Source organism: Mobula hypostoma, chromosome 4 (assembly GCF_963921235.1).
Source record: "Mobula hypostoma chromosome 4, sMobHyp1.1, whole genome shotgun sequence".
Lineage (NCBI taxonomy): Eukaryota > Metazoa > Chordata > Chondrichthyes > Myliobatiformes > Myliobatidae > Mobula > Mobula hypostoma.
Window position 1 is genome coordinate 199,361,307 of NC_086100.1, and position 11,440 is coordinate 199,372,746.

At 50.4% G+C, this 11,440-nt stretch overlaps 1 long non-coding RNA gene across 1 annotated transcript; it reads right to left on the minus strand.

The window, feature by feature from the left end:
* Positions 1 to 554: 554 nt before the first annotated feature.
* On the minus strand, positions 555 to 10,641 carry LOC134345879 (uncharacterized). Its single transcript, XR_010017786.1, has 3 exons — positions 9,887 to 10,641; positions 4,675 to 4,755; positions 555 to 2,825 (listed from the first exon to the last, which is right to left on the minus strand). It is a non-coding gene; the product is annotated as an uncharacterized LOC134345879 (long non-coding RNA).
* Positions 10,642 to 11,440: the final 799 nt, after the last annotated feature.

Sequence of the window (11,440 nt, forward strand, 5' to 3'; positions counted from 1 at the left end):
CCAGTGGTCACATTTTGTTCCCCAATTTCTTATTCAGCGCTGAACTCAACATTCGTAAATCTTTTCCCTTGTCTAGAAAACTCACACATATAGTGTAGAGCTGGCTACACTAGCCTCTAATGATGGGAATCCGTCCCCCCAGTTTAATGTCTCACTGCTCCTGGCCCACTCATATCAATTGACTGCAATTGACCCACGTTCTCCAAGTAATTTACCCGGCACAGCACCTCCAGCTCAATTGATAAATTTACACAGTACGTCTGCCTCCTGCTCAATTAATAAAATTTGCCTCCCTTACACAAGTCTCCCAGCAGATTCTTTCCCAATCCCGACAAAGTTATGCGATCAGCCTTGGGTAAGGGACCGTCCCTCCAAAGGAACTAACGGAGAGCAACAAAAGGTAAAATATTTATTGGGCGCCCGGTCGGTCTCCGTAGTCCCCAGAGTGGTCCAGCCGCTCACTCAGCCTGTCTGCTTGGCACTCCCTATATTGAGATCCTGTTCGTGATGCCAAATGTTAAAGTCGAATCTGAATAAAACTCGGGAGACCAGCTTCTTATAGTTACACTTTATTGCACACCCTCCTGCAGGAGTTTGAGACCCAGTTGTCGAAGGGAAGGCACGTAAGTACTGCCACTATCCGACAAGCGGGCCCACTCTCTCCGGTTACAGCCGTATACTTATACATTGTAAGCCCCATAAATTACTGTTGCAAGATGTTATTTGAATTGGTACGCCCACCAAGTCTGTTGGTGCAAAACACAATTACTTAGATAAGAGAGTCCGCTAAATCAAAGCTTAATGACAGAAGGTTGTGCTGTCCAGTCCTTATCAGTTATTCCCTTTGCTAGGCCCTGACTTAATTACAGATGAATGTTCCTTCCTGTCCTTATCGGTGAGTCCTCCTCCTCCTACTCAAACGAGGGCACAATGTACAATGTTATCAAACTCTCAAATGTCCCTCTGCAAACCGAGGGGAATTGGTACTGAGCCTGCCTTAGCTAACTGCTGAAGGCAGAGTTTACTTCTGTTCAAAAATTTCTATTCAGTCCCAATTATTCTTTTAGCCAGAGGTTACATAGGTTCAAAATGCTTTTTTTTATATGGTATCCTCAATTCCTCATGTCCAGTTGGGTCTGGGCCTGGGTTATACAGTGGGAATTGGGAAACAGAGCCCTAAGACAAGAGGCGTGGTATCCCATCAGCAAGAGTCACAGAGCCATAGGGCACTAAAGCACAAAAACAGGCCCTTTGGCCCATCTAGTCAACACTGAACCATTGCTCTGTCTAGTCCCTTTAGCCATCACCTCCACCACAGCCCTCGACACCCCTCCCATCCACGTACTTTTCCAAACTTCTCTAAAATATTGTAACCAAACCTGCATCCACCACCTGCTCGTTCCATACACTCACCACCCTCTGAGTGAAGTCATTCCTCCTGGTGAGTGTGGGAATCATACAGTGGAGGGAGGAATCGATGGGAGTGTGGGAATCAGACGGTCAATGGGAGGGATCGATGGGAGTGTGGGGATCAGACGGTCAACGGGAGGGATCGATGGGAGTGTGGGGATCAGACGGTCAATGGGAGGAATCGACAGGAGTGTGGGGATCAGACGGTCAATGGGAGGAATTGATGGGAGTGTGGGAGTCAGACGGTCAATGGGAGGAATCGATGGGAGTGTGGGGATCAGACGGTCAATGGGAGGAATCGATGGGAGTGTGGGGATCAGACGGTCAATGGGAGGGATCGATGGGAGTGTGGGGATCAGACGGTCAATGGGAGGAATTGATGGGAGTGTGGGGATCAGACGGTCAATGGGAGGAATCGACAGGAGTGTGGGGATCAGACGGTCAATGGGAGGAATTGATGGGAGTGTGGGGATCAGATGGTCAATGGGAGGAATCAACGGGAGTGTGGGGATCAGACGGTCGATGGGAGTTTGGGAAACAGATGGTGGGGGAGGAATCGATGGGAGTGTGGGGAGAACAAAGCACGGCTGGTGTGGACTTGACGTGCTGAAAGGCCTGTTTCGACACTGTGACAGAGCTTTGCTGAGGGAACTGAGCTCAGACAGATGTGAAGATCGGCACGGTAGTTCAGGAATTACAGTGCCAGCTGTCGGTGATGAGTTTGTACGTTCTCCCTATGGCCTCGGCGTTTCTCCCGAGTGCTCCAGTTACCTCCCAGATTCCAGAGGCCGACAGTTTGGGGCTCATGAGTTGTGAGCATTCGATGTTGTCACCGGAAGCGTGGCGACACTTGCAGGCTGCCCCCAGCACATCCTCAGCCTGTGTTTGTCACTGACGCAAAACAACACATTTCACTGCTTCAAATTCAGCTTCATTGTCATTCAACTAAACATGAATACAGCCAAACAAAACAGTGTTTTTCCGGGGCCAGGGTGCAAAACACAGTACCCACAGCTGGAAAGGCAGATATACAGTACCTCATATAGAGAGCAAGCAACCACATCAGTAAAATACAGTCCCATGAAAGAAAATATTGCCCATGAATGTTGCAGCAGTCTGCAGTCGAGCACAATACATGTTCGATGCATGTCTGGCAAATAAAGCTGATTTCTCCCTCTCCGCTGTAACTCTGTGACTGACGGTTTCGCTGAGAGTGAACCGAACTCAGACAGAGGCGAAGGCAACAGTGACCCGGCTGTTCTGGGGAATCGTCACTGACAGGGCCTGTGGTGGGACTTGAACCGACACCATAGATAAGTAACACACACAAAGTGCTGGAAGAACTCAGCAGGTCAGGCAGCGTCTAGGGAGAGGAACGAACAGCCAGCATTTCAGGCTGAGACCCTTCTTCACGACTGGAAAGGAAGGAGGGAAGAAGCCAGAATAAAACAGGTAGGGAGAGGGGGAGGTGTACGAGTTGGAAGGTGATAGACGAGACCAGGTGAAATGTATTGAGTCAGGCTGAGCACATGGTGGAAGAGTCGGAGGGCAACAGAGATCACCAAGAGGGGTCTCACTAAACCTCTGAAGTTAAGATCACAGGGGTAGGGGGGGACAGGGGTGGATGCACCAGTCAGCTGCATGAATACTCTCAACTGCTTGGGGAAGGATGGGTGACCGGGTGACTGGGATCGAGGTTCGCGCTGTGTCAGCTCACAAGACAAAACTGCATTCATAAGCAGTCTGTGAGACGAATCTGTTTCAGGCCTTCAAATAGTTCCCAGCTGCCCCAGAGCCAAAGGACTGTCACTGGGTGGGACAGCTGCCCGGTGGGGAGGGACCTCAACCCGAACACGAGACAGTCCCAATGCCAGCAAAGCGAGCCACTGCTCTTTCACCCGGATCACAGCAGGAACCCAGGGGCTAAGAGGCAGTGAAGCCTCACCCAGACAATCACACTCAGGCCCTGGTCACGTTAAGTACCAGCTCAGTCTGTGATGGGACAGTGTAGAGGGAGCTTCACTCTGTGTCTGACACACGGAGTGTGTAATGGGAGAATGTGGAGGGAGCTTCACTCCGTGTCTGACCCAAGAAGTGTGTAATGGGAGAATGTGGAGGGAGCTTCACACTGTGTCTGACACGGGGAATATGCACAGCGTAGAGGGAGTTTCACTCTGTGCCTTATGTTTGACACCAGCAGGGAACCAGCTGGGTGAGTGCCGAGCTCTGGTGACCTGTTAATCCCATGAGATTTATGGGCCTCGACCCTTTGGAGCCAGTCCTCTCCAACCCATTACAGCTGAAGTAGCAATTAATCTGCCCAGACCTTACACAGACAGGGAGCATGTGCCCTGAGTTAAAAATAACTGGCCATAATTTTAGCTGGAGATGTGAGGATGTATTGAGTGACGGTTTGAGAGACAGAGAGTACTTAGCAGGAATTGCAGTACTTAGCAGGATGTGAAGGTTAGGCCCAGTCTCTGTGGGAGGCTAATGAACAGTGATTGTGGAGAGTCAATACTACAGCCTGCATGCAGAAGCCCACCCTGCATCCAAAACCTGCCAGTCCAGGGGTTGGACTGAACTCTCCCACACATAACGCTCCCTCAGCACCACCCCTGTTACAGTGTGTCTCTGCACAGTCTTGCCCCCCCCCCCCAACAACACTGCTCCTCCCACAGGACAGCTCTCTCTGGAAATGTGTTTACACCATGTCCAGTGTAGACAGTGGGTCGCGATAAGGGAGGGGTGATTTCAATCTCATTTTAAAAATGTATTGAGTTATTTTAGATTTATTGTGACATTCTCTGTGCCTGATGGTTTGAAGTTTGAGTGGTAATAATGGGGAAGCAATACTGTCCAGGAGTTGTGAGTAGCTCATGTTGTTCCATTTGTTCAAGAAGGAAATCAGAATAATCCTGGGAGTCAGACAGAGAAATTACTGGAGAGAATTCACAGGGGTAGAATCAGCCTAACCGTGGCCTAATTAAGGAGAGCCAGCAAGGTTTTGTGCAGGACAAATCGTGTCTTACGAACTTGATTGAGTTTTTTGACGAGGTGATGCGGGAGATTGATGAAGGTAGAGCCACCGATATTGCCCACATGGATTTTAGTAAGGAGTTTACAATCTCCCTCACGAGAGGCTCCTCCAGCAGGTTAAGTGCACGGGATCCATGGTGAATTCACCATTTGGTATTCAGAACCGGCCTGCCCATACATAGAAGATGGGGTAGAAGACAGGGAGTGGTGCTCGAAGATACTTACTCAAGCTGGAGGTCTGTGATTACAGGTGTTCCGCAGGGATCTGTACTGGGACCGCTGCTGTTTGTGATCTATATAAATGCCCTGGATGAAAATGTAGATGCGTGGGTTAGTAAGTTTGCAGATGATACAACGATTGGCAGAGTTGCGAATAGTGTAGAAGACTGGCAAGGAATACAGCACGATATAGACCAGTTGCAGATATGGGCTGAGAAATGGCAGATGGAATTTCACCTGGATAAATGTGAGGTGTTGCACATTGGTAGGGCAAATGCAAAGAGACAGTACACTGTTATGGGCAAGACGCTTAACAGCGTTGATGAGCAGTCCGGAAAGTGGCTACTCAGGTTTACAGGGTTAAGAAGGGTTTATTGGAGACACTGAAGTCAGGAAGTTGTGTTGCAACTTTGTAAAACTCTAGTTAGGCCACACCTGGAGTACTGCACAGAGTTACGGTCACCCTGTTCGTTATAGGAAGGATACTGAGGCTTTGGAGAGGGTGTGCAGAAGACGATGAGAGGGCATGTGCTACAGGACAGTGTGCACAGGCAGACCTGGACATCCACATCCTCAGTTCGGTGTGTCCCAGGTCAGAGGTCAGTGTGGGCAGGGGACGTGAGAGCCGGTGACCGCCCCCCAGGTCAGAGGTCAGGGTGAGTGCGGAAGTGGACGGCCAAGGATTGGAGGCCCTGAGGCAGCCTCTCCTGGGACTGGAGGCCTGCCTGTGTGGGTATCAGCAGCAGCAGTGCCATCACTCGAGTCGAGTGTGATGTTCTCCGAAGGGGTTGTCTATTGGTGGGTCCTCGGGTGGCTGTAGAGGCCAATCTGGGATCCACGTACTCTGGTGCAGTGTGGGCATGAGTAAGTGAGTGCGTCTTTAGTCTCTCCTTTCCCAGCCGCCACTTGTCATTCTCCATATAGTCCATAAGACTAAGGAGCAGAATTAGGCCATTCGGCCCATCGAGTCTGCTCCGCCATGCGGTCATGGCTGGTTTATTTTCCCACAACCCCAGATTCCTGCCTTCTCCCCGTAACCTTCGGCGGCATGCCATGTTGGACTGGAATGTGTGGCAACGCTTGTGGGCTGCCCCCAACACATCCTTGGGCGTGCTGGTTGTTGATGCAAATAACAGTAAGGTACAGCGATAAATGAATCTGAAAGTGACTCATTGCTACCATCAGGGAGGAGGTTCAGGAGCCTTTAGACACACACTCAATGATTCCAGAACAGCTTCTTCCCCTCCATCATCAGATTTCTGAATGGACAATGAATCCATGTACATCAGCATCTTCTTTTTCCTTCTTTTTATGCTCCCTTTCTGCATTATTTGCCGTATCTCGGGTAATGATGAGTTTGAGTACAGAGAGGAAATTAAGAACCTGGTGGCATGGTGCGAAGACAATAACCTATCCCTCAACATCAGCAAGACAAAGGAATTGGTTGTTGACTTCAGAAGGAGTAGCGGACCGCACGACCCAATTTACATCGGTGGTGCGCAAGTGGAACAGGTCAAAAGCTTTAAATTCCTCAGGGTCAATATTATAAATGACCTGACTTGGTCCAACCAAGCAGAGTCCACTGCCAAGAAGGCCCACCAGTGCCTTTACTTCCTGAGAAACTAAAGAAATTTGGCCTGTCCCCTAAAACCCTCACTAATTTTTATAGATGCACCGTAGAAAGCATTCTTCTAGGGTGCATCACAACCTGGTATGGAAGTTGTCCTGTCCAAGACCAAAAGAAGCTGCAGAAGATCGTGAACACGGCGCAGCACATCACACAAACCAATCTTCCGTCCTTGGACTCACTTTACACCGCACGCTGTCGGAGCAGTGCTGCCAGGATAATCAAGGACACGACCCACCCAGCCAACAGACTTTTCATCCCCCTTCCATCTGGAAGAAGGTTCAGGAGTTCGAAGACTCATACGGCCAGATTTGGGAACAGCTTCTTTCCAACTGTGATAAGACTGCTGAACGGATCCTGACCCGGATCTGGGCCATACCCTCCAAATATCCGGACCTGCCTCTCGGTTTTTTTGCACTACCTTACTTCCCATTTTTCTATTTATGATTTATAATTTTTAAAAATATTTACTAATTTTAACTATTTTTAATATTTAATATTTGTAATCCAGGGAGTGTGAAGCGTAGATTCAAATATCGCTGTAATGATTGTATGTTCTAGTACTAATTGTTTGGCAACTATAAAGTTTAAAAGTATTTATTAAATATAACTTTTAAAAATATATTTCTTACTGTAATTTATAGTTTTATAGTTACTATGTATTACAATCTACTGCTGCCCCCAAATAACAAATTTCACGACATAAGCCAGTGACATTAAACCTGATTCTGCTACTGAGCAGATGCGACGGAGCCTGAGCCTGGGGAGCAGAGAACAGAAGTATAAACGGGATCATCTCTGTGCAGATCTGGATCGGGCAAATAAGGGTGAAGAACCCACATGGCCCAGTGAGAGATGTCAGGAGAGTCGAGTCGGTAAGCACTCGAAGCTATTCTGTGGGTCAGATTCACTCAGCTGGCCAGGAACCAGAGTCCCAGCGAATGAGGTCATGACACTGCAGGGACGACGGGAGTGGGGAGAGGGAGAAGCTGCTCAGACTCGGGAGCACTTCAAGCAGTACTTTGAGAAGATATCCTGGGGGGACTCGTCCAGTGAGACTGTACGGGCGGAAGTTGGAAGTAAGAAGGTAATGGTGACCCTGTGCATGGATTTCCCAGTGGTCAGCAGGAATTAGCGGAGCAAACGTGTGGGGGAATTGCAGGTGGGTGTAGGTATAACAGGGCTGTGGTTTAAACTCATTCTGCCCCCTTGCTTTCCAGGTCCGAAATGTTGACTGTTTATTTCCCTCCATAGATGCTGCCTGACCTACTGAGTTGCTCCAGCGTTTTGTGTGTTGCTCTGGATTTCCAACATCTGCAGAATCTGCTGTGATTAATCAGGTACACGGAAGGGAAAGGTTTCGAAGAACAGAGCCAAGTGAGGGCAATGGGACTAGCTTAGATGGAAATCTTGGTCAGCATGAACCAGATGGGCCAACTGGCCCGTTTCCATGCTGAATGACACTATGACTCCGGTCAACCTTGGGCTTCAGCATGCCCACCCTGAGGAGGAACTCCACACATCTACGGCCCTCTGAAGGAGGGAAACCCTCATCTCACTTCAAACTTCCTTCTGACCTCACACTCTTTGGAGAGGCCAGCATTTACTACACATTCCCAATTGCCCCACATGGACCATTTGAGAACGGGTACGCGGGGTGGGATGTGCGGGAAGAGGGCAGGGTTCAGGCTCAATGGGCTGAATGGCCTGCACCGGCAGTGATGGGAGGATGTGGACCAGAGGTTGGCCCTTTGCCTGTGGTCCCAGTCAGCCGCCTGGGAGCAACATGGAGATCGCGGTTCGATCAGCGACCCAGGACAGAAGAGGCTTGGATGAGCGGGCCCCCATCGCCCAACACCGGGTTAACCTATAGCCTCCAACCCAACCCTCCCTCTGCAACCCGTCCTTGCTCAGGACATTAGCACACCAGCGCAGTGGCTGGTGTAACGCTTTGCAGCACCAGCGATCAGGGTTCAAATGCCACTGCTGTCTGTCAGGAGTCTGCACGTTCTCCCCGTGACCGCATGGGTTTCCTCCGGGCGCCCCGGTCTCCTCCCACAGTCCAAAGACGTGCTGGTTAATGTTAGTAAACTGTGGGTATGCTACTTGGCTGCCGGAACTGTGGTGACACTTGCAAACTGCCCCCAGTACATCCTCAGACTGTGTCACAGACTTTATAAAAGCAGTCGTAGACGAGCGTGTCTCCACAACGTCATTCAGTCTTCCCCAATGAGAAGCCCCGGATGAACCATGAGATCCGCAATCTGCCGAGGGTCAGAGCAGAGGCATTCCGACCAAATACAAGAGGCCCAGGTGTGATCTGCAGAAAGCCACCTCATGGGCACAGTGATGATTCTGGACTAAACTTGATCAATGGAGGGTGCTCAACAGCGATGTCAGGGCTTGAATGTCATCATCTCCTACAAAGTGAAACCAAGTGGCATAGGTGACAACAAGGCTTCACTTCCAGGTGAGCTGAATACCTTCTACGGGGGCTTTGACATCGAGTCGTCGATGGCGCCTCTGTTGTTGGCCGGATGGTGATGAATCAGCACACAGGAGGGAGACTGAAAATCTGGCCGACTGGCACCACAACAACAACCTCTCACTCAACGTCAGCAAGACCAAGGAGATGATCGTAAACTTCAGGAGGAGGAAACCAGAGGACCATGAGCCAGTCTTCATCAGGGGGTCAGAAGTGGAGAGCGTCAGCAATTTTAAATTCCTCGGCGTTATCACTTCAAAGGACCTGTCCTGGGCCCAGCACGCAAGTGCTACTACGAAGAAAGCACGGTAACACCTCTACTTTCTTAGAGGTTTGTGAACCTAAGAGGTTTTTGATATCTAAAACTATGACAAACTCCAACAGGTGTGTGGTGGAGAGTATATTGAATAGTTGTATCACAGCCTGGTATGGAAACACCAACGCCCTGGAGAGGAAGGTCACGGGTAAAGCCCTCCCCCCAATTCAGCAGATCTACACGGAGTGCTGTCACAAAGCAACAGCATCCATCGTCAAGGGCCCCCACCACCCAGGCCATGCACCTTTCTCACTGCTGCCATCAGGAAAGAGGTACAGGAGCCCCACGACTCACAGCATCAGGCTCAGGAACAGTTATTACCCTCAACCATCAGGCTCCTGAACCAGAGGGGATAACTTCACTTGTCCATCACTGAACTATAGATTCACTTTCAAAGACTCTTCACCTCATGTGCTTGATATTTATTTATTATTATTATTTCTCTCTTCTTTTGTATTTGCACACTTTGCTGTCTTTTTGCACACTGGTTATTTGTCCTCCCTGTTGGGTGCGGTCTTTCATCAATTCTATTATAGTTCTGGTACTTACCGAGTATGCCCGCAAGAAGACGAATCTCAGGGTTCTATATGGTGACATATATGTACTTTGATAATAAATTTACTTTGACTGACTGGAACACAGCCTCAGCCTCAGCTCTGCAGTCCTCATCACCTGTTCTCAGCTCTGAGAGTCACCGGGAGGGAGGAGTTCCCTGACAATTCTCTCTTCCCGGCCCCACTCCTCTCATCCCTTCTACCCTCCCCGTACATTCGCGTGTCCCGGTGCCTACCTCCGTAAAGGGTCCACTTGCGGCCCTGCCCTGAGCACCGTCTTGCTCCCCTCACTCCGCCATCGGTCCTCCTTATCTTGTTCCATCCTCCCCGAGACGGAGATTCCTGGAGATCTTCATGGATCCCGGCCTATTGCTCGCCTTTCGCTGCCTTGGACACGCCGGCTGTGAACCGGTCTGACTGTGACCAGGTCCTGTTGTGAACCGGTCTGGCTGTGACCAGGTCCTGTTGTGAACCGGTCTGACTGTGACCAGGTCCTGTTGTGAACCGGTCTGACTGTGACCAGGTCCTGTTGTGAACCGGTCTGGCTGTGACCAGGTCCTGTTGTGAACCGGTCTGACTGTGACCAGGTCCTGTTGTGAACCGGTCTGACTGTGACCAGGTCCTGTTGTGAACCGGTCTGGCTGTGACCAGGTCCTGTTGTGAACCGGTCTGACTGTGACCAGGTCCTGTTGTGAACCGGTCTGACTGTGACCAGGTCCTGTTGTGAACCGGTCTGGCTGTCACCGTGCCTCCCTGGTGGAAAGCGGACTCTGGACTCTCTGAGAAGGTGAGTGTCCGTCCCCACGCTCCCCGCCGCCGGGCTCCAGCCAACTGCGTCTGCGCTCGGATCGGAGACTATTTAAACTTCAAGTGTCGGTAACATGAGAATGGGCCGAACGGTCTGCCTCCGTCAGCTCCGTAACTAACTGGCGCTGGATAAACCGGAACTACTGCATCACATGCGGCGGAGATCACGCTGCGCGCATGTGCGGCCCGCCAGGCCGGCACCCTCTGGCCGCGCTCCCGCCTCTCGGCCGGCGCGTCCCCGCCAGCCTCCGGCCGCGCTCCCGCCTCCCGGCCAGCGCGTCCCCGCCATGCCGCCAGCCTCGGCTGGCCTTTCTGATTGAAGTTGTATAAGACTTTGGTGTGGAGCGTTGTGTACGGTTTTGGTCACCTACCTGCAGGAAAGATGTCAATAAAGCTGAGACATTGTACAGATGTCCTGTTGAAAGTGGCCTGACTGGTTGCATCATGGTCTGGTACAGCAATTTGAATGTGCAGGAATGTAAAAAGCTGTGCGAATAGTGGAGTCTGCCCTGTACATCACAGACACATCCCTCCCCAACCTTAGTAGTATCCAGGAGGTGCTGCACCAAGAGGGCAACGTCTGTCATCAACGATCCCCACCATCTGGGCTGTGCCATCTTCAAAGTTCAAAAGATAAGAGTAAATTTATTGTTCAAGTATGTATAAGTATGTACCTGGGGATACGAATTGACAATAAACTGGACTGGTCAAAGAACACTGAGGCTGTCTACAAGAAGGGTCAGAGCCGTCTCTATTTCCTGAGGAGACTGATGTTGTTCTTTGAGTCTGTGGTGGCCAGTGCTATCATGTTTGCTGTTGTGTGCTGGGGCAGCTGGCTGAGGGTAGCAGACACCAACAGAATCAACAAACTCATTCGTAAGGCCAGTGATGTTGTGGGGATGGAACTGGACTCTCTCATGGTGGTGTCTGAAAAGAGGATGTTGTCTAAGTTGCTTGCCATCTTGGACAATGTCTCCCATCCA